The sequence below is a fragment of the Suncus etruscus genome, chromosome 20, assembly GCF_024139225.1.
Source record: "Suncus etruscus isolate mSunEtr1 chromosome 20, mSunEtr1.pri.cur, whole genome shotgun sequence".
Classification (NCBI taxonomy): domain Eukaryota; kingdom Metazoa; phylum Chordata; class Mammalia; order Eulipotyphla; family Soricidae; genus Suncus; species Suncus etruscus.
In genome coordinates this window covers 23089531-23105657 of record NC_064867.1, presented here as the reverse complement: position 1 = coordinate 23105657, position 16127 = coordinate 23089531, and the positions used below count along the sequence as shown (strand labels likewise).

The 16127-nt window shown below is 36.1% G+C and overlaps 1 protein-coding gene across 1 annotated transcript in view; it reads right to left on the bottom strand.

The window, feature by feature from the left end:
* TBC1D5 (TBC1 domain family member 5) overlaps positions 1–16127 on the bottom strand; it is a 543770-nt gene that overhangs the window by 480586 nt on the left and 47057 nt on the right. The window contains exon 2 of the mRNA XM_049766154.1: positions 7720–7778. The gene's annotated coding sequence lies outside the window, so the exon portion shown is untranslated. The remainder of the gene's footprint in view (positions 1–7719; positions 7779–16127) is intronic.

Genomic DNA, 16127 nt, shown 5'->3' with positions numbered 1-16127 from the left:
CCAGGAGCGATTTCTGAGTGCAGAGCCAAGAGTAAACCCTGAGCAATGCTGGTGTGACTCAAAAAAAAAAAAAAAAGGAAGGAAGGAAGGAGGGAGGAAGGGAGGGAGGGAGGGAGAGAGAGAGGAAAGAAAAGAAGAAAGAAAGAAAGAAAGAAGGAAGGAAGGAAGGAAGGAAGGAAGGAAGGAAGGAAGGAAGGAAGGGAAAGGAAGGGAAAGGAAAGGAAAGGAAGAAAGGAAGGAAGGAAGAAAGAAAGAAAGAAAGAAAGAAAGAAAGAAAGAGAGAGAGAGAGAGAGAGAGAGAGAGAAAGAAAGAAAGAAAGAAAGAAAGAAAGAAAGAAAGAAAGAAAGAAAGAAAGAAAGAAAGAAAGAAAGAAAGAAAGAAAGAAAGAAAGAAAGAAAGAAAGAAAGAAAGAAAGAAAGAAAGAAAGAAAGAAAGAAAGAAAGAAAGAAAGAAATTTGATGAGGGGCCAAAAACAGAAAAGAAATTTGGATGAGGGGCCAGAAAGATAGTACAGTGGTAAGGCATTTGAGGGGAGAGGAGTGGGGGGAGAGGAAAGAGAGAGAGAGAGAGAGAAAGAGAAAGAGAGAGAGAGAGAGAGAGAGAGAGAGAGGGAGAGAGGGAGGGAGGGAGGGCGGAGAAGAGAGAAGAGAGAGACACAGAGATGCTACATCACATCAAAGAAAAAAAAGTCTGGAGAAATTTTCAAATAATTTTGAGAGCTTTTAATTCTACTTCATGCTTTCCCTATATACAAGCTACTACAGCAAAGTTTCCCATTTTATCTGAACTACCATTAAAAATCACAATACTCCCCATACCCCTTAGCCCCAGAAATCTGTCAATTTAAAGGACCAAAAAGAAAGTATTCTCCAATTGCACTTGAGTCTACTCCCCCCAACTCCTAGCCCCATTGTCCGAATTTTTCTAGTGTCTCCCCTAGGGGGCAGTATTGCCCACTTTGAGAAACAATGCCCTAAAAGTCTAAGAATATTTACATAAATAAAATCTTGTCATAGTATACACTAGAAAATGTAAAAAAGACTTAACAAAACTCAGAATGTTTTTGTCATTTGAGACTTTATTATGCAATCATCATAGGGCATCCAGAATCATGAACCATGTCCAATAGGTGACAAAAACACTCCCACAATTGTTATGACAAGCAAAACTACCTCTTACTTATTTCGAAATTTCCTATTATGGAGAAGTACCAACTGTGATTGAAACTCACTGCTCCGGAGAAAGAAGTATGCTATGATACGTAAAAAAAGGTAACAAATGTTAAAATAGTCACTTTTAGCAATCATATAAAAATAATAACTTGTCAGTTTTATTCTCTTAATATTATTAGTGAATTTTATATATCCAAGAGAATGTTTATATCAAAGTATGTAATATTCTTTGACCTGTACTTTTTGGTACTTTGACCTGTACTAAGATGACTGAGATGTGATAACACATCTCAACACATATCTACTCTATCTAACTTTTATCTCATTTTCTACATGGTCAAAATAAAAGGTGGCCAATACTACAATACAGCAACTACTAAGTATAATATCCAGCATTTTCACAGACTCGTTCATGTAAGTAAAATCCTGTGCTCAAAAATCCTTGAGCTCTTAGAATCCTTTATTTTGCAAATGCTACTTTAACAAGACTATATTTAATTAGTCCAGAATTCAAATACACATGGCAAACCAAATTTTGAAATCATGTGGGAAGTATGGAGAAAGGTGTTTGAAACACATGGTTGTGAACAACCTTGTTCCAAATTACTTCCTATGTTATCTACAAAATGGTTGAGGTGTTACCAAGATCTTCTGTGTAACATGGCCTCTGGCTGTTCTTTTACTTGTCATAATTATAAAACAGCTACTCTCAGAGCCAACACAAAAGCTATGTTATTACTCTTACAACTATATTATTTCAAAAACACTTCCTACTGTTGCAAACTCCAGGCAGAATATGTGGGTGCTCATGTCTTTCTTATCAATCATAATAGTTTTTTCTGAACATACCCTATTCTCATATTATACTTATAAGTAAGAGGTATTACCTGATAATTTTTCTTTTTAATGTATATTCATATAAAAGCAAGCCAAACAAGCCAATGTTGTTACCTACTTCAATATAAGTGCAAATAAACTAAAACTTTAAATAATCAATTGTGACTATGCTATATTATGCCATACTCCATAAATATATGTCAGGGAGAAGTACAAAGTACAAAAAATTCACACACATCTCTTCAAAGGAATCCCATTATTCAAAATCAAATGTAAAAACAAATTTAAAAAAAATTTTGTAAATTGTCATCTTATCAATATGTATGACATGTAACTTTCTGATATCACCCTGATGTTGTTCGCGGACGATAAATGGTGTCAAGGATCTGACCTGAATCAGCTGTGTGCAAAGTAAGTGCCTTACCTGCTGTACTATATTTCTGGGACAATGACATTTAATAGGTTGTTTGCTTTGTCTATGTTTTAGGTCTTACGTAGCAGTAGTCAGGGGTTACTCCTGGCTCTACACTCAGAAATTACTACTGGCAGGATCAGCAAAACCGTGTGGGATACCAGGGATCAAACCTGAGTCTATTGCATGTAAGGCAAACACTACCCACTATATAATCTGTCCAGTATACATTTCACACATTTTGGGGGAGGGAATCATTGGATATATAAATATAATTAAAATTAAATAAAAATAAAATTATATATTCTGAACATGTAACAAGATAGTTTTCTGTACAATGTCAAATCTATCATAAATCCAAAGATTTATAAGGCCAAAACCAAAAAAAAAAAAAATAGAAGTAACCATTTGTTTCTAATAACTTTAAAAACCTTTCATATTTTTTGAAAATATGTTCCAAAGCTATATAAAATTTTCATAATATTCCATATATCATATTCTAAGGTATCAAAATCATGCCTAAAGCAGTTATCACCATAAACTGCTTTGGTCTGTTAACAAATGTAATAAATATTGACAAAAGCATAAGTTAGTTTGGGCATAAAATAAAAAATTAAATATAAATTACATGTGTATCAAGATTTCTTCTAAAGTACAGAAAGATCCCTTTCATTAATCACTTATTAGTGTTTTGGGGCCACTCTCTGCAATGCTCAGGTCCTATTCCCTACTGTAATCTAGGGGCACTTCCAGAGCTGCTTAAGAGGACTACACAGTACCAGGAATCAAGCCCAAACCTCCCACATTGAAGAGTCATGTTCAGCCCACAGTGCTGTCTCTCTGGACCACTTTAAATATACAAAATATAAAGACTGGAAGGAATTACTTAAGAGAAAGTTAAGGCTTACTAGAATTATAGGATCCAATTGGCTCAGGAAGTTTCAATTCTTACCTAACTAATGCCCTAGCTTCACTCTCAAAATTGTTCTGAATTTGAAGGTAACTTAAATGGTCATCCTAATGATTACAATATTTCATATTACCTAAATCACAAAGGTGGTAGACTTTATGAGTAGTCTGAATTATTTTTGAAAAACATTTGTAACTTAGAACACTGAGTAATTCCCAGAGTCCAGTCACTTACAGAGATAGTTACTAATGGCACTCACAGCAGTATCACCCAAATTCTATTGCTGTCCTACCAACTCATCACTCATCAGCTTTCTGATGTGGCTGTGTGTGTGTGTGTGTTTTTTTTTTTGGGGGGGGGCCACACCCGGCGGTGCTCAGGGGTGACTCCTGGCTGTCTGCTCAGAAATAGCTCCTGGCAGGCACGGGGGACCATATGGGACACTGGGATTCGAACCAACCACCTTTGGTCCTGGATCGGCTACTTGCAAGGCAAACACCGCTGTGCTATCTCTCCGGGCCCAGCTGTGTGTTTTAGACCCTGAATATCAACCTCCTTTCTGTTGCCAGGTGGCAAAAGGGTTAAAATGATTCTGTTTTGTTAGTTTCATTCAATTCAGTAAATTATAGTCCAAGGGTCCCAGGATTTTATTCATAGATTTATCAAATAATTTCATTTAAATATTTAAAATTACAAGTTCTTGCTTTCTTGTCCTTTTTGTGTATATATAAGATACTTTACTATATTTAGTTTAATTTAATGGCATATTTGTGCCCATTTTTTTTATATAAAAGCTTGGGGTCATTCTATAAAAGATGCTTAATAATTCTTTCAACAGTATGTCCATATCATACCTTAATATATTATTACTTTTATAAGAAAATCAGATTTGACATAACAGATTTATGGAAATGGCCTCGAGCTTAAAATCCAAAAGATGTGACCTGAGAACAGGATATTTATGAAGCAAATATAAAAGTTCCCTGAGGCACAAATTCCTCTTCTATATGTAATCTTGGGACTACATAGGATTATAAGAATCAAATCACAAAATGCATGAAGCTTAATACTTAGGACACTTTAAGTGCAGCATACAGTTTTAAAAGAATGACCAAACAGAACACAAAGTGAATCTATTTGCAAATTAATTCTATTATAAAATAACTTATCTAAAATTTTTTTTAAATAAATGAGCTGCTTAAAAACTACCTTATACCATCTACACATATAAATCTGTAAATAGGTAAGACCCTTAAGAATCAAAGTAAGGGTTCTAATCTAGGATTCTCACCAGAGATACGTGGCCATGAGCAAATTGCTTAGTATCTCTAAGTCTGTTTCCTTGTTGATGAAATGAAGCTATTATAGTACTTACTCACTGCAAAGAGTAACAAATAATCTATGTAAAAGATACACCTGCACATAAGTGCTCAATAAATGCTTTCAGTAATGTATTTTTAAAGCCAGAGGGACAGTCCTATAGGTAGGGAGCTTGCCTTGTATGTGAGAGACCCAGACTCTATCCCTGACACCCTGTATGATTAAGTAAGTCTCACCAGGAATGACATCTCAACACAGAGTGAGGAATAAGCTCTGTGCATCACCATGTATGAACCAAGAACAAAGAAACAAAATCAAAACAAAATAAATTCCTACAAAATTACTTTGATGTCAAAAGAAAATTTCACGTATATGTACATCTTTGGAAATGCTCAAAGCTCCCCAATGAAAGATATCTGTGGGGCACCAGCAGGGTGTTTGCCTTGCATGCTGCCAACCCAGGACAGACCTGGAGGACAGACCTGGGTTCACTCCCCAAGATCGCATATGGTCCCCTGAGCCTACCAAGAGCAATTTTCTGAGCATAGTACAGAAATAAAAAAGCAATAAAGATCATTTGAAAGTGCATAACTAGCTCAATGGGCTGCTTGGACTAAAGGATCTTTATCCCCAGCACTGTGTGGTCCCCTAAATATCACCAGAGTGACCTCCTGAGTACAGAGTAAGTCAAGAATAACCCTGGGTAATGCTAGGTAGGAGAGAAAAAGCACCTGCTGGGTATATTGTCATGACAACTAATAGAGTAGAACTTATTAGCACTGGAGAAGTTGTTTTCTTCTAAAGAGCTACAGATTATGGCATGGTAAACATGTTTTAAAAGAAAATTCTGTATCTAACAGTATTAGTGGTCACCCATATCCAGAACTAAAAAGTTACAAGTATGTGTAATATACACATTTCTTCATCCATATATGTAAAAAGGCAAATTCTTTCTTTTAAAGCAAGAATATGAAGATGTTAAAGCAATATTCTGATTCAACTTCATATCTTGGTATTTCAAAATAAGAAATTTCAGTATACATACGCATATTTTACAAATCTAGATTGAAACATGAATCAAGAGAACATTTTTATTTTATTTATTTATTTTTGGTTTTTGGGTCACACCCAGCAGCGCTCAGGGGTTACTCCTAGCTCTATGCTCAGAAATCACTCAGGGGGACCATATGGGATACCTGGATTCGAACCACTATCCTTCTGTATGCAAGGCAAACAATCTACCTCCATGCTATCTCTCTGGTGCCAAGAGAACATTTTTACTCTATTTCAACCCCATGCTAATGTGTGAGCGTATAAATGCTGGGATTGGAATGTCCAGGTTTGTTTGTTGCAAACACACCATTGAAAAGAGGTGTTATGCACAGGCTGTTCTTCTAACCTAACAACTATTTTTGAAGTTATTTGGTTAGACGTTTGTAGTTGTTTGGTTAGGGTTGGGAGTTGGACCACAGTCAGCAGTGCTCTAGGCTTATTCCTGCTTCTGTACTCAGGGATCACTACTGGTGGTGCTCAGGGGTCCATATATAGTGCCAGGGACTAAACTGGGATTAGTCATGTGCAAGGTTAAGACCTAAACCCCTGCACTTTCTCTCCAGCCCCAATAACTACTTTATCCCAGTATCCGGCCTTTTCATACCTGCAGACTAGCATCTGCCCTACAACCAGTTCACAGACTGGCAGTTAGAAGCAAGGCAGCAGCTCAGGGGTTTTCACCCTAGTTTCGACATCTATGAAATAGCACTGGTTGGAGAACTGGTATTTGAAAGCCATTGCTTTAAACTGCATAAAACACATTCAATGAGAACCTTAATAACTGCAGTATCTTAAAACATAAAGTCAGAAGGAAGAAGAAATACCTAATGTTAAAAACTAAACTGGAGAAATTACAGCTGTGCTGCAAAAAAACCCTGTCCATTTGAGTTCAATACAATAAAGTAATATGAGTCAAAATATAAAACAAATTACATCATAACTGATAGAAAAATCTATTTTAAAAAATCATGCTGTTTTCCAAATATACATAAAATAAGAATTTAGCAGGGCAAAGGCTACATTAGTCAAATTTAAATCTTAGGGATTGAAATTTAAGTTGAACTTAATTTCTCTGAATTTTCCTAAAAAATATTCCAGTACTAAAACAGATTTGCTATGAAAATTTAAAAAAAAAGGCTCCATTATTTATTCTGAAGCAAGTAAGAAATACAGATCTGCCCTTCAGAGACACAAAGGATAATCTGCACTGAGGTTTACATGTTCCACTTCCGTTTACAGATGACAGGCTATACCATTAATTTCTAAGTGATTCTACAATGAGCATAAACACAACAAAAACATTCTATAACCAGTAACCCTAAACAGGTAAATTTATAGCTAAACAAAGAAAGCATAACTGAAATTTTACTTCTTCCATAAATTACTAAAAACAAAACAAAAAAAAAAATTCCTGGGCATTGCAATGACTATACTTTGCCTTAGAGCTAATACTTAATTTTAAAGAACCACAAAGAAAAAATCAAAACTAGTCAGTAACAATGCAGCATCTAAAAGCAATAAACTCAAAATTAAGTTATAAATAATTTAAAGCATGTCATGAAGATGTATTAATAATTCATCAGATAAATAATTTACTAAATAATCAAATAAATAAATAATGAAATACATAAATAAATCAGCAAATAAATAATTCTGCAAAATAACCTAAACAATAAGTCACCCAAACAAATCACCAACCTACAAAACTACAATGATTTTCTGGATTCTGATAGTTTTAAATAAGCAAATGAACATAACCTAGATCAATCCTTGTTAGAATTAGAAACATTTTTCAATGCTATTGGTAAAATCTTCATCTCGATACATAAGAATACACTTTCAATTTTTAAAGGACTGCACAGGATTAGTTCTAATAAATTATTAACATGATAATAATATATCTTCTATATTTTACAAATAATATCTCTACCTAGCATATCTCCCCCAAACAACTGGATACTTAAAATACTTAAAATATTCTTAACTTACACTTGTTTTTCAAAGGAATACTTACAGCATAACAGCACTACAGCCTTCTGATAGTTTTCTAATCTTCAAGTCTTTGAAAATTTTCTGCAAGGGCAAAACAATAAGAATAGCTTTAATTATTAGAGTGGAATATTATTGAGCACCTTTATAATTCCATAAACTAACAGTAAAAAGTAGATTCTATTAGTTGTAAATTAAAATTTTCAGTCTTTAGTAAAAAGGCAGATTCCTGTATGAAACTGACAAACTGTCATAACTGGCAGAATTTCAAATGTGAAGATTAAAACTTCAAAGGTCAAAATGATTGGCTGACATCTCGTGCTATTCTCAACTTGAGAAACACAAAGTCCTAAAGAAAATACACAAGATCACTTAACGTCACAATTTGCGAATAATGGCGAGCTAATTAAAACACCAGAGTCTAAACACCTGACTTCCTCATCAAACGTTTTAAATTGTAACCTACCCACAACAGACTACTCTTGAAATCCATCAAGAGTACATCTCCAAGTAACTAGTTTCCCAAAGAAACGCGCCATGGGATTTGGAGTCGAGAAATTCAAGTAACATAGTAAGTACATCTGAAAACAATTATCAAAATATTTCCTATAATTCACCTCAATGATTTTTGAACCCCTTTCTGCTCTAGCACACCATAAAATCTATTTCACTGTCCAGAAATAGAGATTCCAGGCAGAGACAGTGTCCACAGTTTTCAAACAGCAGGGACATTCTAACTTACTCTAGTCTAAGACAACTTCAAAATCAGGCTCACTAAACTATAACACCCTATTTTGAGCCCCAATCTATACAATGCAGCAAATCACAATAAAATAAATTGGTAAGAATGATTGATCAGGGCCCAGAGAGATAGCACAGCGGTGTTTACCTTGCAAGCAGCTGATCCAGGACCTAAGGTGGTTGGTTCGAATCCCAGTGTCCCATATGGTCCCCCGTGCCTGCCAGGAGCTATTTCTGAGCAGACAGTCAGAAGTAACCCCTGAGCACCACCAGGTGTGGCCCAAAAACCAAAAAAAAAAAAAAAAAAGAATGATCGATCATTCTCATCTCGGAGATATGTGTCCTGGGAATATCTGACACTGACACTGCCTAGAGACATTTTGGGCTGAAACAAATAGGAATGTCACTGTACTGGAAGGGGCAGAATTCAGGGACACACAGCTAGTTTGCCACAACAAAAACGTCCAGTGGAAAACTTGGGTTAGAGTACAATAGTTTTGAATATTATATAGTTTTCCCAACAAAAACCTCTGCAAATTTGACTCTGAAAAAGTGGAAGACGTTTTCCATTTACATACAAATGGAGTACCTGGATTAAAATGTGCATCCTGGAATTGGTAGATGGAAACTCTTTGCACTTCCAGAACAATTTTTCTTCTATAAAACTCAAATTGTTCAAAAAGTTATCTAACTATTTTTAAAGTGTCTCTATGTATTTTATTAATAATGAATTTTCTAAAAATCAAAACTTTCTAACATGAAAAATTAGAAATGCTGTTTGGAAATTAATCCTACAAAAGTGACTAACCAAGATACTCAGTAATATTAAAAACATATAGGGTAAATTTAGCCCTATACTAACTTCCTCATCACACCAGGAGTTCCTTTTTTCTTTCTCTCCTACTTTCCAATAAACTTATGAGAGTTTTTCAATTTTTTTCCAAAACAAAAATAATAATAATGTATAGGGTGTAGAGACAGAGCTATCAGGCATTTAGCACACCAGGGTTCAATCCCCAGTATCCCATATGGTATCCAGAGGACCACCGTAAGTAATACCTCAGTGCAGAGGTAAGAGTAACACTTACTAAGCATAGCTATATGTGGCCCAAAATAAACAAGCAGGTATAGTATAGTAGAAGGGATTATTCTGATAATCAATTGTCAATAGTTTTGTTATTCTGGAGTTATTGGGTTTGGAGCCACACTGGAAGCACTCAGGAAACACTCTTGGTGAACTATACGGGGTGTCAAGGATTGAATCAGGGTACGCTCCATGCAAGGCATGTGCCCTACTGGCCATAAGTGCAAGACAAGTACCCTACAGGCTCTACTACCTCTCCAGCCTGCCCCCCTTTTCAAAAAAATTTGGGGGGATATTGGGGCCACTTCTGGCTCTGTGCTTAGGGACCACGCATGGAGGGCCTTTGGGGACTAGAAAGAGTTCCAGAGATTGACTTGAGTCCAGTGCATCTAAGGCCAATTTCTATCTGTTGTACTATCTCTCAAACCCCTTATTTTTTGGTGTTTTTCTTTTCTTTTGTTGTAGTTTTTTTCTTTTGGGGAAGAGAGAAAGGTGAGAGCATCACTCTTAGTGGCTCAGAGCTGGCCACATACAAGGCAAGTGCTTGACCTAATGTACTCTATCCAGCCATCTTCAATAGTTATTAGGACTTTGATTTTTGTCTAAGTGTAATCAACTACTTTCTAAAATATTTTCATAATGGTTCAAAACACTGAGAGAAAAAACAAAACTATTACAGTTATCAAAGAGTTCCTGACACTCTATATTTTCTGCATCATTTTACATGTGTCCCTTCCAATACAATTTCATCTCTTTCAGTTTCATGGCATATTTCAGTTTTCAACATAGACCTAGAATGTGCAATGACACAATATATATTTCCTTACATTTAATTTAACACAGCATTAAACAATTTTAGTAGATAGTATTAGCCAAATTCTTCTCAAGTCAAAGTCTTATAAAAATATGTAACAGTAGAAGCAAGAGAAAAGGAGAGCAATTAATTATTCTTCTATGTAAATTGTCCAAGAAAACTGAAGGCTGATATGACAGTTCCCAGTATTGAGATCCTAAGTTCCCCACCATTTTGGTCTACCATAAACTTTTTTTCTATTTCAAATGGCCTCATACTCCCTAGAAGACTACAAGAATTCCAACTAATATCTTCACAGTTGCAGGCAGTAGGATGAAAAACAGGGTAACACTGGTCTCTCTAGATTTCTTTTTTTTTTTTAGGTAGGGCACCATATACAGGTCAGAGGTCATTCCTGATATGATGTTGCAGGTGAGGAAAGGCAGCTCCCTGAGGCACTCAGACATGCATGCAGTACCAGGAATCAGCCCCATGACTCCCACCTGCAAATGTGGGTACTTCATCTCTTTGAACCATCACTCAGGCTCTAATTCTCATACTTCCATTTACTGTTCATAAACCACAACTGAGTAGCTAGGTCCTTCCTAACCACTTGAAAGAAAAGTTCTTACAACAGTAGTACCAAAGCTAAGCTTTAAAACTGGAGTTACTTTTTCCCTAACCAGAAAAGGTAAAAGGAATTTTGCAGGACAAGTCTACAAAGGAGGTTATAATCATTTAAAGAAAATAAGTAATGTAGCTCAAAATTATACCAGCAAGATTCACAACAACATGCATATTGTGTGTGTGTGTGTGTGTGTGTGTGTGTGTGTGTGTGTATATATATACACACACCTACTATTTTTACTATACACACGTAGTATGTATTTTTACGTGTATATTTTAAAAAATCTAATGCTTAATAAGAGAATAGTTAAATTTGAAAAACTGCAGCTTCTAGTACAATGGATGGGGAGGAAGCAGATCTGGGAAATTGGTGGTGGGAATGTTGCACTGGTGAAGGGGGATGTTCTTTACATGACTGTAATCATACAACTATAATCATATTTGTAATCACGGTGTTTAAAGATAATTATTAAAAAAAAGAAAGAAAAGAAAAATAGGGAAATACTAGCCACTCTTGTTCCCTTCTGAGTCTCATGGTTCTTTCTTTTTAGGGGGAGTGCACCTTTCCCTTAAAGAAGGAAGATTTCCAGAGGGGCAGTGAGTGGGTTTTTTCCTTTGTTTTTATTGCTTGCTGTTGTGTTGGTGGTTGTTGTGTTGTTTTTGAAATAGGGAAATTTTGGAAACTTTTCTATGTAGTCAAGTTGTAGAATTATACAATATGAGTTCAAGAAATAACTCAAAAGGCTACAGCACATAATTTGCATGTAAGATGCCTGGATTCAATCCCCAGCAATATACATGGTCCCAGAAACTGCCAAGAGTGACCCAATACAATGCTGAGACATAGCCCAGCATATATGAGATTTATTGATATGAGATGTTAAAAGTATTAAATAAAACAGTCTACAATTATCTCATAAAATAACCCATACTTTATACAGACACACAGAAATTAATTTTATAACAACATATAAGCATATTCTATATCTACATAACTAGGCAGTGAGACTGCATAAAAATTTAAAGTATGGAATTAACCAAGATTATAATAATAAATAGAACTTTGGAACTATAATTCTCATCTTCCCCATACCCTGCTTCTTGTTCTTCTACAATGAATACTTATTTGATGATTTTGTATAAAGATTTTGGCCTATATGACGAAAATCACCTTATAATGTCACTCATATAGAAAGATTTAAGTTTCCATTTATTTCCAATTTTTCTTGTTTCTTAGAATTTCCTGATTAAGAGACAAAAACAGGTGAAGAAAAATCTATAACTGAGTAAATATTCATCTAACTGGAGTAAAATATTCATGTTTCTCTTTAGATGGTAGTAAGAAGCTAATCTCTCTGTGGCCAACTTGTTTTCAACTTACTAATATTCATATATCACATTTGTCAGCTTTATACAAGTCATTTCTAACCAGATGCTACATCCATCATTTCTAACAATTTGCCCTGACATATTGATTACTTTGCTCATCTCACTCTGTAGAACTAATCAGTTGTACTTTGTGCTTCTACAAATCCTTCCTGTTTCTACATTTCTCAGTCTCCTTTTTGGTTACTACTCTATACACATTCTTTCTTATTATAGAATGGATACATCTAACAAGATGTACATCTTCCTTACATCTTGATAAGTATTTTTACCTTGCATTGTCTTGTGCTCTCTAAAAATATAACTGGGTATTATACACTATTGCTCTGCAACTAGTAGCTAGAATTGTCTACAAAACTCATAATTACTAAAACTTCATAATTCACAATGCCTCAAAGTTCTTCACATCTTATATTCAATTCCCTAAGCTATCATTACTTTATGAGAAATAGCAAATAAGAAAAAAGGCAATTAATTTATTAAAACTATTAACAAGTTCAGTTAGTTGACCAAAATTTAAAAAAATGAAATTCTGAACCTCTAAAACTTATAAAAATATCACACATACAGACAGACACAAACGCTTTGAAAAAGAGTAAGAAAAATATCAAAATCCAATGAAAAGAGAGACCAATATGTAATCCAAATTATATGGGTAACAAAAACTCCAGAAGATAAAAGTCAACACAGGCAGGAATATCTAAATCAGGCGCTCCAACTGAGAGCCAATTCAGGTGAGGCTAGAAAATAGTTCTTAACCGTGGCAGTGGAGGTAACAATGTTCACCCTCTAAAAAAGGACAGTTGATAATGTCTGGAGACATTCTGACTTGTTACAAATGAAAGGACCTCCCTCTGCCACTGTTCCCAGCATGAATCCCATCCCTCCACCCTTTGCCCCCTGAACTGCTAGTATAACAGATCCCTTTTGTGTATAGCTTGTTGTAGTTTGGGTCTCTTGATTCTACTGTCCTTTACTGGGTTGAGTATTTAGGTGTGACCTTTTTTTGTTTGTTTGTTTTTTGTGTCACACCTGGAAGTGCTCAGGGGTTACTCCTGGCTCTACTCTCAGAAATTGTTCCTGGCAGGCTCGGCTGACCATACGGGATGCTGGGATTGGAACCACTGTCCTTCTGCATGCAAGGCAAACAGCCTACCTCCATGCTATCTCTCCGGCCCCAGGTTTGAACATTTTTTATTTCCATTTAATGCTCCTGAGACCCCTTGGCCCCTGGATCCCACCCACTTTTCTTTTCCCAGTATAACATGAGGCCGGAGCAATAGCAAAGTGGTAGGATGTTTGCCTTTCACACGTTAACCTAGGATGGACTGCGGTTTGATCCTCCAGAGTCCCAAATGGCCCCCAAGCCAGGAGCAATTTCTGAGCACATAGCCAGGAGTAACTCCTCAGCGTCACCGGGTGTGACTCAAAAACCAAGTAAAGTATAACACAGTATTGAAAGAACAGTTAAAAATAAGACTAGAAATCCTAACTTGGTATAACATGTGATGAGCTTTACAAAAAGTCTGATCAAAAAGATCAAGCAAATAGTATTGGTTAACAGTGTTGAGAAACAAAACAAGATGCTTGACAAAATAAATTATAAAACAGAATGGGAAATGAATTCCAATAGCACAGCAGGCTAGAAACTATTAGCTGTAATTTAAATTTTAGTGGAAAATATCATAATGATACTTTACAATAGCTACATAAGCTACAACAAAAGGAAGTTGAATCAGTGAACACAGAAACCAACTTTCATTTGAAGACTACATGCCTAGCACTGCAAAACAGAAGTTCAACATTTCGGTGGTCACACAAACTTGAGGAAAGGAAACACCTTTATAAAGCTGTTGCTTCATAATATACCCTCATGATAACAGCCCACAAATAAATTCTTCCTGTTAGCCCATAATCAATGCCATATGCGCACACACACACACACACACACACACTATAATACTGACATTTAGAGAGTAATTTATAAATCTGTCCTGACACTTATCCACAGGTAAAACCTTCAATCTAGTTCTCAAAGAATAAAACTTTCCAAGGCTAGAGTTCAGAAGTTCACCTTACACATAACTGACCCAAATTTGATTCTCAGCAGCCCATATGGTCCCCCAAACCTGCTAGGAGTGATACATGAGTGCAGAACCAGGAGTAAGCTCTGAGTAGCACAAGGTGTGGCCCCCAAAAGAGTCAAAAAAAATTTTTTTATTTAAACACCTTGATTACATACATGATTGTGTTTGAGTTTCAGTCATAAAAGGAACACCACCCATCACCAGTGCAACATTCCCATCACCCAAGTCCCAAATCTCCCTCCTCCCCACCCAACCCCCGCCTGTACCCTAAACAGGCTCTACATTTCCCTCATACATTCTCAATATTAGGACAGTTCAAAATGTAGTTATTTCTCTAACTAAACTCATCACTCTTTGTGGTGAGCTTCCTGAGGTGAGCTGGAACTTCCAGCTCTTTTCTCTTTTGTGTCTGAAGTTTATTATTGCAAGAATGTCTTTCATTTTTCTTAAAACCCATAGATGAGTGAGACCATTCTGCGTTTTTCTCTCTCTCTCTGACTTATTTCACTCAGCATAATAGATTCTGTGTACATCCATGTATAGGAAAATTTCATGACTTCATCCCTCCTGACAGCTGCATAATATTCCATTGTGTATATGTACCACAGTTTCTTTAGCCATTCGTCTGTTGAAGGGCATCTTGGTTGTTTCCAGAGTCTTGCTATGGTAAATAGTGCTGCAATGAATATAGGTGTAAGGAAGGGATTTTTGTATTGTATTTTTGTGTTCTTAGGGTATATTCCTAAGAGTGGTATAGCTGGATCGTATGGGAGCTCGATTTCCAGTTTTTGGAGGAATCTCCATATTGCTTTCCATAAAGGTTGAACTAGAAGGCATTACCACCAGCAGTGGATAAGGGTTCCTTTCTCTCCACATCCCCGCCAGCACTGTTTGTTCTCATTCTTTGTGATGTGTGCCATTCTCTGTGGTGTGAGGTGGTATCTCATTGTTGTTTTGATTTGCATCTCTCTGATGATTAGTGATGTGGAGCATTTCTTCATGTGTCTTTTGGCCATTTGTATTTCTTCTTTGTCAAAGTGTCTGTTCATTTCTTCTCCCCATTTTTTGATGGGATTAGATGTTTTTTTCTTGTAAATTTCTGTCAGTGCCTTGTATATTTTGGAGATTAGCCCTTTGTCTGATGGGTATTGGGTGAATAAATTCTCCCACTCAGTGGGTGGCTCTTGTATCCTGGGCACTATTTCCTTTGAGGTGCAGAAGCTTCTCAACTTAATATATTCCCATCTGTTAATCTCTGTTTTCACTTGCTTGGAGAGTGCAGTTTCCTCCTTGAAGATGCCTGAAGTCTCAATGTCCTGGAGAGTTTTGCCTATGTGTTGTTCTATATATCTTATGGTTTGGGGTCGGATATCGAGGTCTTTAATCCATTTGGATTTTACCTTCGTACATGATGTTAGCTGGGGGTCTAAGTTCAATTTTTTGCAAGTGGCTAGCCAGTTGTGCCAACACCACTTGTTGAAGAGGCTTTCCTTGCTCCATTTAGGATTTCCTGCTCCTTTATCAAAAATTAGGTGATTGTATGTCTGGGGAACATTTTCTGAGTATTCAAGCCTATTCCACTGATCTGAGGGTCTGTCCTTATTCCAATACCATGCTGTTTTGATAACTATTGCTTTGTAGTAAAGTTTAAAGTTGGGGAAAGTAATTCCTCCCATATTCTTTTTCCCAATGATTGCTTTAGCTATTCGAGGGTG